General features: G+C 40.0%; 1 pseudogene; it reads right to left on the bottom strand.

The window, feature by feature from the left end:
* LOC147435280 (uncharacterized) overlaps positions 1–7,898 on the bottom strand; it is a 51,848-nt pseudogene extending 43,950 nt beyond the window's left edge.
* Positions 7,899–15,877: the final 7,979 nt, after the last annotated feature.

Below are 15,877 nucleotides of genomic sequence, written 5' to 3'. Positions count from 1 at the left end.
TTTTTCGGGCGATAAGACGGCAAAAATTGTCTTAACCGCAGGAATTTGGTGGCCTACATTGCACATGGATGCCGAGGAGTTTGTAAAGTGTTGTGATGCGTGTCAACGCACCAAGATACCAATAAAAAGAGATGAGATGCCATTAAGGCCAATGATGGGGGCAAGGGCACTGTGCAAAATGGGGCATTGATTTTGTGGGACCTATATCACCACCTGCATATCGCACCCATACCCAATATATCATTGTGGCTACAGACTATCTCACAAAATGGGTCGAAGCCAAAGCAACACAAAAAGCTGATGCACGCACCACGGCACAATTTTTGTATGAGAATGTTTTTGTACGTTATGGGTTACCAATAGAAATTGTCAGTGATCGTGGAACACACTTTCTCAATGAAGTCATTGAATATCTACTAGAGGAATTCATGGTCATACATAGGAAATCAGCACCATACCATCCACAGGCCAATGGGCAAGCTGAGGCCACAAATAAAACACTATGCACGATTCTCACTAAAATAGTGTCAGAATCAAGAACAGATTGGGATCAACAACTACACTCAACACTATGGACATACATGGTAGCTTACAAAACATCAATAGGCACAACACTATACAACATGGTGTTTGGCCTAAATGCTATACTACCCATAGAGTTTTTAATCCCAAATCTATGAGTAGCAACAAGCTTGGAATGGACAGGGCATGAACTCTCTTCAAGGATTGATGATCTTGAAAAGCTAGATGAACTCCACTTGCGAGCTGTCGCTTCAATCTATGCTAAAAAGAGAAGACAAAAGGAATTTTTTGACAAACATGTGCGTACCAAAGAGTTCAAAACAGGTGATTACGTACTTGTTTATACCTTGAAGCAACATGCCAAGAAACTTAAAAAGCGAGGGATGGGACCATTTGTGATTAGTGATCTATCACAAGTGGAGCTGTCAAGCTTGCTACATTAGTAGGTCAAGAAATGCCAAACTGGATTAGTGGGTGTCGACTGAGGAGATATCATCTACCACTCACACAGGAGATGCTCCAACAAATTCATCAAGGAAAGCAAAGAATGAAGGAAAAAGAGAGAGTACGGGAGGAAGCTCAAGCCGAAGCATAAGAACCCATTGCAAAAAGACGGCTTCTGCGACAACAACAACAAAGTGGACCACCATTGAGAATCAATGCCATTCGACTGATGAAGCTGGAGGAGGAAACAGTGGAGCCAATAATTACAGTCAAAGTGGGTAACAATCAAGTTGAATCAACAACTTTGCTTGATTCGGGTGCTCAAGCAAATTTGATCTCTTACGGATTATACCAACAGCTCAAAGTCACAGATCAACTTCATCCTACTCCCCAAGTGCTGGAAAGTAGCACATCACACCCACTGAAAACATTAGGATGGACTATATTGCATGTACAGCTACATCAATATATTTACCCACACAAATTCTATGTGGTGACAGATGAAAGCACACAACACCCAATGATGCTAGGGCAACCTTGGCAAAAAGCATACAATGTCTAGATAGATTGGAAAGCAAAGGCGGTCAAAATTCAACATAAACATGAGCAACAGGTGATAGCTTTTGCTCAACAATACCATCATGATCAACTGCAAGCCATGAAATCACTGGCAATAAAGACAAAAGCACACATGCCATCAAAGAACAACATGAAACCTGAGACCAACAACCAGGTAAAAGCCAACCATGCTAATTACAGACAGCTGAAGTCACCGGCCACAATGCAAAAATCTAGGCTACCAAAACAAGGTAAACAAGAATGGATGTGGAAGGATAGAAATGCAATAGCGGGAAAAAAACAATGTAACAACCGGATTCCAACAAAGCAGACGGTTCAACCCAAAACCAAGGTCATCAAACAGATATGGATCCCAAAGAAAATGCTTAGCCATAGCCCAAATGTCACTCACATTTGGATACCAAAGCAAAAGCCAAAGAAACTCCCTACGGTACAAGCAACAATGGAAAGCAGACATCCGCATGTCAACAAGGAGAACCGATATATGTGGATGCCGATGAAAGACAAACCAATGGCAAACAAGAAAGTGCCAAACCATCTACAAAAGTCGGCAGCAACAAAATACCAATGGAAAGCCAAGGCCATAAGGCCCATAGCTATTACATCCCAGCAAATTCTATCCTCAGAAACAACTACGACTCCATCAATAGTGTTGGCAAAGCAATTGCCTCTTGCCAAAAAGACAATTAAACAGAGGGCAGTAGAGTTACAGCTGCTACTTGCAAAGAAATCAGGAAGCCTCGACGGCGAATGCCAATAAGCATCTTGCTTATTCCCTTCTCTTGCACAACATTAATTTTTCATACATTGACCGAGTATGCATAAAATAGGGCCACATTAATCGGCCAGGCATTAGCACAACTTTTTCAACCTATGCACGGCACATACTCCGAGGCGAAACCTTGTCGTCCGGGAGGACTCCGGCTAGGAGGGGGGGAGGCATTCTCAAATGCGGAACCAATAACAGAAACAACAAAAAAGGGCATGATTTTCGACTATTTTAAGGGTTGACGTTTGATTGAATTTTTTTTTGGAGTAACCCAAGTATATATGCTCTTATACAACATGAGGCTACATGTATAGGGGGCCAAATGCCAAATCAAGCCCCTAGGTGTGTGTATATAAGTAGAAATAGCCATTTTTCAGGCAAAATATTGGTAAAACATAGAAAACTGGCCATAAAAATTGCATGTGAGTGTATATATAATGTGTGGCGGTGATGTTTGTGATCTATTATGATTTTTGGGGATTTTTTGGGTTTGATTTGTTATTTTCCTTTTAATTTTGCTAATTTTCGGTAGAAAAACTTCAAAAATACAAAAAGCAGGTGAAAAACAGTCGTAATGAAAAACAAAAAATATGGGGATGACCAGTGACTAAAGGACAACCTATGGTACAGTGGGGGTGCAATTATGAGACTGGAGCGGAAAGCGTGTTTTGGTCCGGTTTTGACCGAAATGCCAAATTTCTAGTAAATAGAGCAAACGGAGTCCAAATCAAGAAATTTTTGAGCCTAAACCGCATCTCGCAAGAAGATAGGAGCACATGTCAAAACATAAATCAAAACATGAAGATGTGTACTGTCAGAATAGAGTTTCCTCAACCAAATGTGCATTCGCAATCAACATTTCACAGGTCCACATGCAATATCGGTCAAACATCTTTCATAGAGCACATGATCTAGCTCTAGACACATGCAATGCCTCATATATTCCGCAGAAGCTCGGCCCAAACCACCACACCCTGCAAACAAGTCCAAAACATAGTCATGAGGCTCAGTAAATGTTACCAGCAACCACTTGACCATATAAAAAATAAATTAGAAACCGAATGAAAACACATATATACCATAACATTCACTAGTATCATACTTTGGACTAGTCTTACCGAAATAACAAAGAAGACCGCTTCGCCCCGCCCATAAGAATAACACCATCAATCTCAATGGGGAAGACTACATCATCTATCATGTAGCTACAATCTGCTGGAAACAATCTCTCGGAAATTTTCTCCCTGCCTCTCTATCATAGTGTGGCACAGGATGGCCAATACGATACCAAAGACACATGGTAAGATCAAGTACCTGCATGAATAAAAAACTCAAAGAATGAATGGCATAGCTACAATGTTTTTGGTTATGAAATTAAACTATGAAACTAAGTTTTTTATCTTACCGCCTCTCTAGTGAGTGGATGCCGATATGCCTTCTTATTACACATGAGAGTCCATGTACGTAAGAGCACAAGTCCTACCCTAGTTGCATCTGCAATAAAATCTCCAATATGCTCGGCCATGCACATGGTCACTAAAAACCCCTCATCGACCAAAAACTCACGAGCAACATCCATGCACCCTGTCACTAGACCCCTGGAAAATGTGCTCCACTTGGGAACACTCATGCCCTCTACAAAAGTGAATGATGACATGTAAGCATACAACCATAGTTAGTTGTAGGTACTAGTCCAAAAAAAATTTACTTACCCAATGGGATTGGTCCTAGACCATCCACAAGAAAACTTGTAGGAAAATCTGCAAAGATAAGCCTAGCAACCTCACGACATGGCACACCATCTTTGCTATATAGATTTGTATTCTGTGTCGCAAAAAATTTGTTGATGCTATAAGAAAACCAAACATGAATTATGTTCAAAATCATAGAACAATGCAAGAAGAAAATGCAAATAAGTAAGCACTATGAAAATCTACCTATCAAGGGCAAACTTATCAATTTGTGATATATCCACAAGCAAAACATCTACAATAGTTTGGTAATGGAACCTTGCAACCATTATCCAAATTAGCTTTGAATTAGGAAATATGGAAGACATATATGCTAACAATTTTCTTAAACTTACCAATAGATCGTGTGATCGGCCTTCTCTCCCAAGCCTCTCCCTCAAGTGAAGACTCTACAACAAACGAAGTAGTGTGCACCAATGAGGATGTAGTGGGCACATTAGAAGCGGGTGCCATATGGGGTATAGTGGTTCCCAAAGAGGACATGCCGGGCTCTGCAGATGGCACAATGGGAGGCATTGAAGAAGGAGTGGATTTCCTTGATGTACTTGGAGGCTCCATTTTCCCTTTACCCTTCTTGAGTACATTGCTTGCTAGTGGAGTACCTTGAGAGCCACTCTCAATGGTGTTTTGAGTAACTCCTTGAGAAACGGAAGGGAGAGACTCTTCTTGTGTCTCTTGTAAGTACTGATCACTCTCATTTTGAAACCCTTCACTCAACAACTATATAGCACAATATCACATAAATTAGTACTAAAGTTAGACATATACATTCTCAAAATAAAAGAGCCACTAGTGTTAAGATACTTACTCTTACGTAATTCCAACTCCTGCTTTGGAATAACTCCTAGTGGATAATCCAACCACCAAGGACAAACCTTGGCTTCCCATGTTGTCAGATTGCTTTCAATCAAAGAGGGAGAGAACATTGTATTCTCATCATGTACATCAATCCACTCTCTAGTGAATAATGGGGCTTCATTCAATTCCCGTGCCTCAACGCATTGCATAACCCATCTACACAATTTTTAGAGCATCATCCACTTTGAAAAGCATATAAACGCAATGGCATAATAAATGTCATGTATCCTAAAATACAAAAGTCAGAGTCTCCTTTGTATGGAGAATACTTTTTCAAAATAAACCATAAACCCTATCTTGGGCTCCCACAAGGGATTTAAGTGTTTTCAACATAGACATTATACACACGCATATCCAGGGCTTCCACAAGGAATTTAAGGATTTTTTGTAAACACAAAATGAAATTTCATCATTCTCAAAATGACCCACTGTCACCAAACCATGACCAAAAAATGAAATGCTCTTTTTTTGCAAAGAGTGCAAGTGGAAGATACAAACATGTAAATCACTCTCTTAGCCGACAACACAAGCTCCGACATCTTCTCACTAGAGTCGGAAGACTTCACCGCATCCATTAGATAAATAAAAGCCTACATACATAGTAACAATCAAAAAGCACACTCAACTTGATCTTGTGTAAATTAAAACATGTCTATATTCTTTTGAAAACAATGGTCAAACGTCTACCTGCAAAATATGATTCTTCATGCTCATCTTGTAGAATAGGTCAAAAGAATTAGGAAGTTGTGGACCTTCTACTTGCATCCTTTCAATCATAAGTGTAGCCTCCCCATGCAAGTGAGCCCAATAAGTCTCCTTTTTCATGTAACTTCTAAAAAGCTTGTAATCACCAAAATGAAGATATTGTGGATCCTTAGACTTAGTGAGGCTCATGAGGTGCAAAATTATCTTCTTTCTACAAGCAATAAAAACAACATACCACTTAATCATATAGAAAAACAAAATTGAATGAATACAATTAAAAATGAGAAAGTAATAGCTTCAATACCTCTCAAGAGTGATTTTAAAGCTTGTCAAACAATAGAGCTTATCTCTAGTGATCTTTAGCATTCCAAGTTCATCCCATTTAGTGCTAAAAAGCAACTTGAAGAACTCATCACCATTAAGAGGATTGGTGATTGACAAGTACTTGTAGCCCCTATCTCAACCGTTCCTCTTCTACCTTTGTGGCCTTGTCCAGTCTCTTCTTCTTCTCAACATCATTTAGTCCAAGTGCATCTAGCTTTGCTCTTTCTTTGGACATAAATGCAGTGAACTCATCCTAATACAAAACACTGTATTGAAACCATAATAAAATTTTACATTAATTACCCAACATGTAGAGTAGGTATCACCTTCCACACAAGTTGAGATATCAATCCACATGGAGTGTTGTACCATGGTGCAGCACCATGGTAATACCTTGCCTCCACAGTCATCTCCACCCTAGCCCATTCTCTCATATCAGGTGTCAATTTTTGAAGGATTGAATCTTTATTTGCCATGCCAAATCTTTGAAACATATAAACTTCATGAGTGATGTTTGGCATGACATGTGCCCTAGAAATGCTGTAGAAAAATTGAAAACAAAGAGTTGAACACAAGCATTGCTTGCAAAAAAATGAGAGTCAACATGCAATTAACAAACTTACGCATTGGAAGTGTCAAGTGCAAGAAGCAACTCTGCTTCTTTTGCTCTAGACAACTCAAGGAATTGGCAATGAACACTAACATGGTATTGACCATTGTCTGAGTACTCTATCACACACAAAAAAATCATCATTTGTAAAAACAAAGCTTTACAATAAAAGAGTGAAAAAGGTGAAAGATCTTACTATCTTTGATTCTCTTCCACCATGTTTTTAGCCTATGGTTTCCATCCCATACCAGAAACTTTTTTCCTTTGAGCTCCTACCATTCTCTACCAAGTGATCTCTCGAACTCAGCATTTCTTTCCCGCCAAAGTGGTCCCCATTCCTCCAAATCCGTTGCGGTCATGGGAATAATATCTCCTCTAGAATCCCCAACGGACACAAGGAAATGCCCCATAGTTTCTAAATACCTAGCAGAATCAAATGAGGAAATGAGCCATTCTACATCATCTCTAGCAAACCTAACAGCCTCATGCACCATGAGTCGACAAAGTGGAACCGGAGGAGGCAATGTCTTCTTCTTTACATAAAACTGACTTAGAACATCTTTCATCAAGCCAAGCGAAATTTGCTTGCCTAGGTGTTTGGAATGCTTATTCTCCTCATCCCCTTCAGGATCACTATTTTCTTCATTGTCATGATGATCTTCAATGTGAACATTGGTCTCTGCATAGAGATAACAAGTGACAAACATTCAATTGTCCAAAAACATATGCAATTAGGATTAGATAGTGTAAAGTATTTCATTTACAGAAATTTTGCCAGAGTCTCCTTTGAACGGAGACAAATTTTTAAAAAAAAAACCGCACACCCTATATAGGGCTCTCACATGAGATTTAAGGACCTTTTCTCCAACATAAACAAAAACAATACTTAATATTTTCTCTAGCAACTATCAATGGTATGTATATAAAAAATGGTTCACCCTTTCTTACTCTCCCACATGGTTATTAATTACCAAACTTTCCAAACGAAAAGAAACATCCATCAAATTTAACAATCTACCATTGAAAAATTTATAATATAAACTACGTATTGACATAAAATTATAGCATACACTCATAATTTACCTGTGATCTCTACGTCATCTTCGATGTTGGTGGACTCTTCATCAACTTGAGCCTCATCATCAATAAAAACACACCTTTTGAGAATCCTGTTCTTTTTATTTGGTGGAGTGTCCAAATGTCGGACTCGTGATGATGCCTTTTGATCGATAGCTCCCTTTGGTATACAACCGGACCTAAGCTTCATGCTCACTTGACGGTTGCTAAAAGGAGAGACTGGAGGTTTTCTTTTCTTGCTATCCCTCTTTGGTGCCATTATCTACACAACACATATAATATAGTTTTTAGTTTATATAAGACCACATAAAAAATGCAAAAAAGGGGGAGGCAGAGCTTCCCCATCATCCGCGTGCACGCGGATGATGGGGGAGCTCTGTCTCCCCTTTTTTTGTCGATACAGATGATGGGGGAAAAACATTTCAAAAACCTTAATCAAAAGACTATTTCCAGCAACACCATTGACAAAGCTCACCAAAGCTACAAAAAAAAGGGGGAGGTAGAGCTACCCAATCATCCGTGCGCGCGCGGATGATGGGGTTGCTCTGTCTCCTCTTTTTTTTTGCGTTTTTGATGTGTTTATTGAACAAATAATTTAGGTTTTATTTCAATAACCTCAAGCAAAAGCATTTTTCCTACAATGTTCGTTTTTTGTAGATTTGGTGAGCTTTGTGCTATTTTCATTAATTTTGTGGAGTTAATCCCAAAATTTAATGACATCTATCTTATAGATTGTATGCTTTAATCCAAAATTTCCAAAAAAAGGGGGGGAGGGCAGAGCTCCCCCATCATCCGCGCGCGCGTGGATGATGGGGGAGCTCTGCCCTCCCCCCCTTTTTTTGGTAATTTCTGATTAAAGCATACAATTTATCAGATAGATTTGTTATGAACACCAAAATCATTTTTAATCAGAACTTGAAGAAAGCCAGTCATCGTAAGAAGATAGACCGTAGAGAACCGTTCAATGCGGAAAAAAAGGGGGGCGCAAAGCCTGCCCATCATCCGCGCGCGCGCGGATGATAGGCGGGCTCTACGCCCCCCTTTTTTCCGCATTGAACGGTTTTCTGCGGTCTATCTTCCGGCGCCGCAACGACAATAGTGTGTGTGTGTGTGTGTGTGTGTGTGTGTGTGTGTGTGTGTGTGTGTGTGTGTGTGTGTGTGTGTGTGTGTGTGTGTGTGAGAGTGAGAGTGAGAGAGAGAGAGAGAGAGAGAGAGAGAGAGAGAGAGAGAGAGAGAGAGAGAAAGGAGGCACCAACATGATGCGCGCACGATGGTACTGGACTGTGTTAGCTCGAGCAGGTAGACGATTGGTTCTCGAAGTAGTAATGCTTAAAACCTAAGCTTTGACATTCACTATTTTTGACCTCTTTCTAGTCTAAAGCAAAGCGGCCACAACCGAGCATCAAAATGAAGGAATCTGAAAAAACTTAAAGAAGCAATATTTTTCCTCGTATTGAGGACTACAATTCCTACATACAAAACTTTTCCAAATTTTGACCTTAGCATCCTCAAAACTAGCTCCCAACAGGTGTCCAGGGTCAAAATTTGAAACTTCACGAAAAAGATTAGAATAAAGTCCTAAACTGTGGAAAATGGTGAAATGAACGATAAATATTATATAACATTACTATACTCTGTATTATGTACAATATATGTATAATCACAATATATATATATATATATATATATATAATATACTGGACTGGACTTGATTGGTACTGGTACTGGTACTGTACTGGACTAGACTTGAATGATACTGGACTCGACTAGTACTGGATTGGACTGATACTGGTACTGTACTGAACTTGACTGGTACAGTACAGCTACTGGACTGGACTGGATTGGTACTTGACTGGACTGGGACTGGACTGGTACTAGGTGGACTAGTACTCGAATGGTCTAGTACTGGACTAGATTGGACCGGACTATTACTAGATTGGACTTCATTAGTACTGGACTAGACTGATATTGGATTGGACTGGACTTGACTGGTACTGGGTGGACTAGTATTGGATTGGACTTGTCTGGTACTAGACTGGACTGGTATTGTACTAGACTGGACTGCTACTAGACTTGACTTGATTGGTACTGGACTGTACTTGTACTGTACTGCTACTGGACTGGACTGGACTGGACTTGATTGGTAAAGGACTGGACTGGTACTGGACTGGACTTGATTGGTACTGGACTGGACTGGACTTGACTGGTACTGGGTGGACTAGTACTGGATTGGACTTGACTGGTACTGGACTGGACTACATTGGACTTGACTGGTACTGTACTGGACTGGACTAGACTAGACTGCTACTAGACTGGACTTGATTGGTACTAGACTGGTACTGTACTGGACTGGATTGCTACTAGACTGGACTTGATTGGTACTGGACTGGATTGGTACTGTATTGCTATTGGACTAGACTGGATTGGTACTGGACTGGACTGGTACTATACTACTACTGGATTGGACTTGATTGGTACTGGACTGGACTTGATTGGTACTGGACTAGACTGGACTTGATTGGTACTGGACTGGACTTGATTGGTACTGGACTAGACTGGACTTGATTGGTAGTGGACTAGACTGGACTTGACTGGTACTGGGTGGACTAGTACTGGATTGGACTTGACTGGTACTGGACTGGAATACACTGGACTTGACTGGTACTGGACTGGACTGGTATTGTATTGGATTGGACTAGTACTGGACTAGGCTAGACTGGACTTGATTGGTACTGTACTGCTACTGGACTGGACTTGATTGGTACTGGACTAGACTGGACTTGACTGGTACTGGACTAGACTGGTATTGTACTGGACTGGACTAGTACTGGACTAGACTAGACTAGTACTAGACTGGACTTGATTGGTACTGGACTGGACTGGTACTGAAACTGTACTGCTACTGGACTGAAGTGGCCCAGTACTGGTGCTGGTATAATGTAATGTAACTATATATACTATATACTTAAATACCATATATTCTATATATACTATACTATGTCCATTTTAATTTTAAAGCACTTAATTGGGAATATAAAAAAATATACTCTATACTATATAAAAAACTATACTCTATATATATATATATATATATATATATATATATATATATATATATATATATATATATATATATATATATATACACATATATTATAAATAATTTTTAAAACATCGTATATTTTATAACTCCTATGTTCATTTTTTTAATATGCGCGTATTAGGGGAGATTTTGAAAGCTCGATAGGTGAACAGATGGATTGACAACATGCTGATTCAAATGTATCTTAATGGCTATGACTGTGCATATCTTAAAGAGTGAATATTCCAAATCTATTTAGAACAGTTTTCAATGAATGAATTAAATTTCGAACAGTTTTCAATGAACGCAGCAATAACTTTTTGCAGTTGCATGCTTTTACACTTTCTTTGTACCTTATGCACATTCTCTTCCTTCTCTTTTCGTTAATTTTTTTACCTCAAGTATTATTCCTCCCTGTCTGTCTCAAACATGACATCTACAACTACAGCAATGCTTTCATGGACGATTAATGGTGCTCATATGGATTATAGAGTGTCATTAAGAAATGGAGAGCTTCTACTTAGTGAATATTTTCTTCAAAGCCTATTGCCTCCTTCTATTCAGTTTGAAGGCTTGCAAGCAGTTGTTCAGACAGGGAGCTCTGAGACTAAGGTCAATGTGTTGCCTAGATGGGATCATGAAGATCAAAAGCATTACCTTCTTGACCATTCTCTGTCCTCAGCTCACCACATTCTTCATTCAGATGGCTATGTCTATGTGGCTGACAGTTTAGAAACAAATGAAGAAGTCGGTGATTATTTTATGTTCGCTACACCATGTAACAAAAGCTCGACTCCATCACATTTAAATGTTGATATTGATGAAGGTACAGACACAGTTGTTTTGGAGACAGTGGAACTAACCAGGTCACCAGGACCCTTTCAAGACACACAAGATGGGGTGGAGCATACAATGCAGGAGTATTCAAAGGATATATCCATCATTTCATGGATGAAAGACAAAGGTAAATCGTGTAGGTTGTCTAAACTTTTAGAGATTTGTGGAACTCCCAAAAAGGTTGACGAGCTCCGAAATTTTTATAATGGCAATGTTTGTTTTGAGCTTCCTCCAATTCACAACAATAAAAGGATGCTCGGTATAGAGTAGAAGTACGACGGTCAACTTTGGTCTCGCCCAGCATCTACCAACATGGCCATAGATTGCACTGTGCGTTTGAGTTATTGTCTTGGAAGCCTTCAATGTTGTAGAGTGACATGCCCTTTTTACCTTGGTGAAAGGAAATACAATGATGCCTTCTTCCACGGACATCTGGACAGACAAATCAGCATGGGCTATCCTGCTAGCGAAGGTAAATCTAAAATAACCTGCCACTATTGTGACAGAACGGTCACTTGTTCAAATGTTTGCAAGTGTATGATCTATTATGTGATGCCAAAGGAAACAACAATAACACGTTTGGTGATCCATTTGGGAGAACATGACCACAATGTACAGCCAGGTACTAGAAGGGCAGCTCTTGAAAAAGTGCGCAATCTTGTTAAGACAGTCTTAAAGATTGAGAAGGGGGGTCCTAGAAAAGTACAGATGTTAGTTGCTCGTCAAATGCTATTTCAATCACTGACTAAAGAAGATGATTTAGAAGCCACTGATGTAGAGCTTAACCATTTTCTTGAGGAAATGATGCCCCTTGTTCAAAATAGGGGATTCAAAAGTATTTTGTCAAATGAGAAAGCTAAACAGGGTCAAGTTGTTGGTGATGGATACGACAATATACTATTGCTACAGAAACGGTGTGTTTTTCCATTCTTTCATGGAAGTCGTTTTCCAGGCCAAGGTGGACCTAACGACAAATGTTATGTATTCAAAATGTCCACAAAAGGACCTGCTTCTGGAGTTGAACTAGTCAATAGAATGAGGCGAGGAGGGACAGGAGATTTGAGTAGTGCTTGGGTGCACTTTGATCATACTCATCGAATTGAAGGATGGGCAACTATGTCCTGCTCGGTTTATGATCCTGGGTAAGTGAATTTATAAAAATATGTTAGATAGCATGTTTGATATAAGACACATGTTATTACTTATTTGTTCTATGTGTACAGCATGGGAGCATTGCAAGTGATTGCAATATGTGAATGTAAAGAAGAAGACGAAGAAACACAAATCTTGTTTTGGAGAAATTTAAACACAGTTATGGAGAGGTGTGGGCATGAACCAACAGACTTTGTTGGATTTATGTCTGATGAAGCTGGGGCTAATTGGCTAGCAATACGAATTGTATACAATGGTGAACGGCATAATGTAATGGAGGGAAGGGAGCACTCGTGTCTTTTCCATTGGGAGCAGAGTCTACAAAAACATACAAAAAAACATGTCGATACAGATAGACAAATGCATCACATTGAAATGTGTGAAGCATGGCGCTTAGCAAAGACTACAAATGAGGCCTCTTGTATAGCTTCCACAATACGAGAATGGTGGGTGAAATATGTGATAGGGGATAATAAAAAGGCTTTAGAGAGATGGTTTAATTGGTGGGAGCAACGGATTGCCCATTGGGGAAGCGCTGAGACAATGGTATATCAATCATTTTTTTGGTTCTTATTCAATACTTGAAAACAGAGATTTACATTTATATGGTTTTAATTGTTTTGTATTTATAGGTCAGTAAGAGTCCATGGGAGAGAGCTCAAATTCCAAGTATAAACTTGTCAGAGAGCATCCATGCTAGTTGGCTGGCAGGTGAAGGTGGTAAACGTAAAATCTCACTTTATGACGCATGTGTCAGTGATGTTTCGAATGCATATGTTCAATGTGCAAAAAGATTGGGATACACCACAGGCAGATACATCGGAACGGGCCCTTCCATAGAATCAATGATGGCCAGTTCCAAACGCAGAGAATCTCCAAATCCAAATCATTTTACGAGTACATTAAAAGGCTTGGTTGCTGGTAGTCCTTTGTATGAGGAGCCTGTGATGGAAGGTGACAAAGAGACAGTACAACGGAAGAAGAAAACATGTGAAGTCGGTACAAGCTCACATAAACCTGGATATGTAATGGAAGCAAGACAACGAAAAACCAGAGGGAGACCACGGAGTATACATTTTGATAGAGAGGATAATGAAGAAGTATATATTGTCACTGACAGTGAAGTAGGAGATAGCATTCTAGTGCAGCCTGGGGAGAATTCAACAAGGTGTATTCAAGAGGTCCAAGTTGCCCGTGAAGAGTGGGCTTTACAAAGGATGCCAGCCAATTGCATGAGGAAATGTTTTGGAATGGTAGGGAAGAAAAGTTGTGGTAACAAATTACAAATCCGTAATGTGGGAATGGTTGCTCCTTGTTTTTGGTCTGAGAGAACTTTTAAAGACAAGACAATTGCACAGTGGATATGGTTCTGCAATTATGAAGTAGGCCACACACAAAAAGTACAGAGGCAAGTTAAATTCTCACCTGTTGTTCCTACTTTCTGGCAAGTGGATATTGGAACCAATTTATCAAAGGAAGAGAGTGACAACTTGGTACAAAGTGGATTTCAATTTGCAGATTTTGCAACACCACTACGACGCATGAACAATACAAATGCTACTCTTACACAAGGAGGCTCCAGTAGTAGCAGGAAGCGTAAGTGGAGACATGGTATTTCCAAAGAAGGGCAAAAGAGATTGGAGTCAGCTGCAAGCATGGTTGCAACGTTTTTGGACGAGAAATTAGAAAGTGAACAACACATAGTTTTTTGAATATTGAAAAAGAGTTGTTATGATGTACACATTAAGGTAGAACCTAGTTGCACCTGTCTCGATTTTCAGAAGAGAGAATCTACACATAAAGCGTTTTTGGCATGTAAGCACATATACTATGTGTATGTACATATTCTAGGGCTTCAACCAAAAGAGCACATGGTCATTCATCAGCCTGCACTAACTCCCATAGACCTTGCATTTGTATTAGGGAAAACCCGCAAGATAAAGCCTGTGGTGTAGTAAGCCTAAATCTCAGAGATTGCCCTGTAGAGGTATGCATTGAAGTAGATTTCTCTTTTGTATTAGATGTGGAGTAGCTTTTCTAGACATATGAGACTTTATTTCTCCTTTTGGTAAGAGAAGCATGCTTTGTGGTATCTATCTAGACAATTGTACAAGCTCAAAATTAGGGCTTTTGGAATCTTGTACATGTTTTTGGTGTGTATCGCTAAAAGAGACTCAAAATCTTAAGCCAATTTTTTGTGAGATTATAGATCTTTTTGGTCGTGTATAATATTTTGATGTCTTTGTTTTGGATTAATTTTTTGTGTCGTTAGAAAAGGCTCCAAATCTAAAATCAAAAAGCTTGCAAAATTGGGTTTGATTGCAAAAGCTCGAAATTGAAAGCTCGCAAATAAAATGCACTCCCCCATTTTTAGCTCATTCTCACTATTGACTTTGTGGAGAGAGCTTCTGCCACCTAGAGCGGATCGACCTTCCAGCAGCTTCTACGATGCACACGTCTACCCGACCAGCTCCAGACATGAGAGGTAGGCTCACCACCTTGAGCTTTTCATGCATGTTTGTCATTATGTCGCGAAAACTAGCGTAGAGGTCACACACAAAGCGAGCGGTAGAGACCTGCAAGTAGAGACGGCGGCCTAACGGCTAACCCGAAAGCAACAAGACTTCATCGACAGCTTACCCTAGTCTAGGAGACCAGTCCTAGATAGCCAAAGGTAGTGGGAAACCATCGGGAAAAACCCTAATTCCCAGAAACCCGCAAGAGGCCTCCAAATGGGAAATCGGCGAAACGGCGACCAAATGCTACCAAAATTCATGGGTAGGAGCATCTCAACATGCTTGACAAGTCCATATGACCCGTATCGACAAGTCCATATGACCCGCATGACCAAAAAGTGACCCGAAGCGGCACTAAACCTCAGAAACGGCATCAGACACACAAAGCGTCAAAATGCACTTGCGGCCAAACTGCAAGTCCGTTTGCCACGAAACTTCACGAGCGGCTTTCCTAGACCATCAACAACCAAGTCCTATGGTGGTAGACCACCACAAATCATCAAAGGTATGTAAACGCAACCACGGGTGCTTCTAGAGCAACAAATTGCCAAATGGAGCTCCGGTGAAGCCAAAGTCGACAAAAACCATACGGCAAGGATCCCCAAGGGATTGGGAAGCTATGGAGAACAACATTGAGAAATTTCATCGCCA

This window comes from Adiantum capillus-veneris, chromosome 18 (genome assembly GCF_014529385.1).
Source record: "Adiantum capillus-veneris isolate H3 chromosome 18, ASM1452938v2, whole genome shotgun sequence".
NCBI classification, from domain to species: domain Eukaryota; kingdom Viridiplantae; phylum Streptophyta; class Polypodiopsida; order Polypodiales; family Pteridaceae; genus Adiantum; species Adiantum capillus-veneris.
Note: the sequence above shows the minus strand (reverse complement) of the source record. Positions and strands in the feature narration are given on the sequence as shown.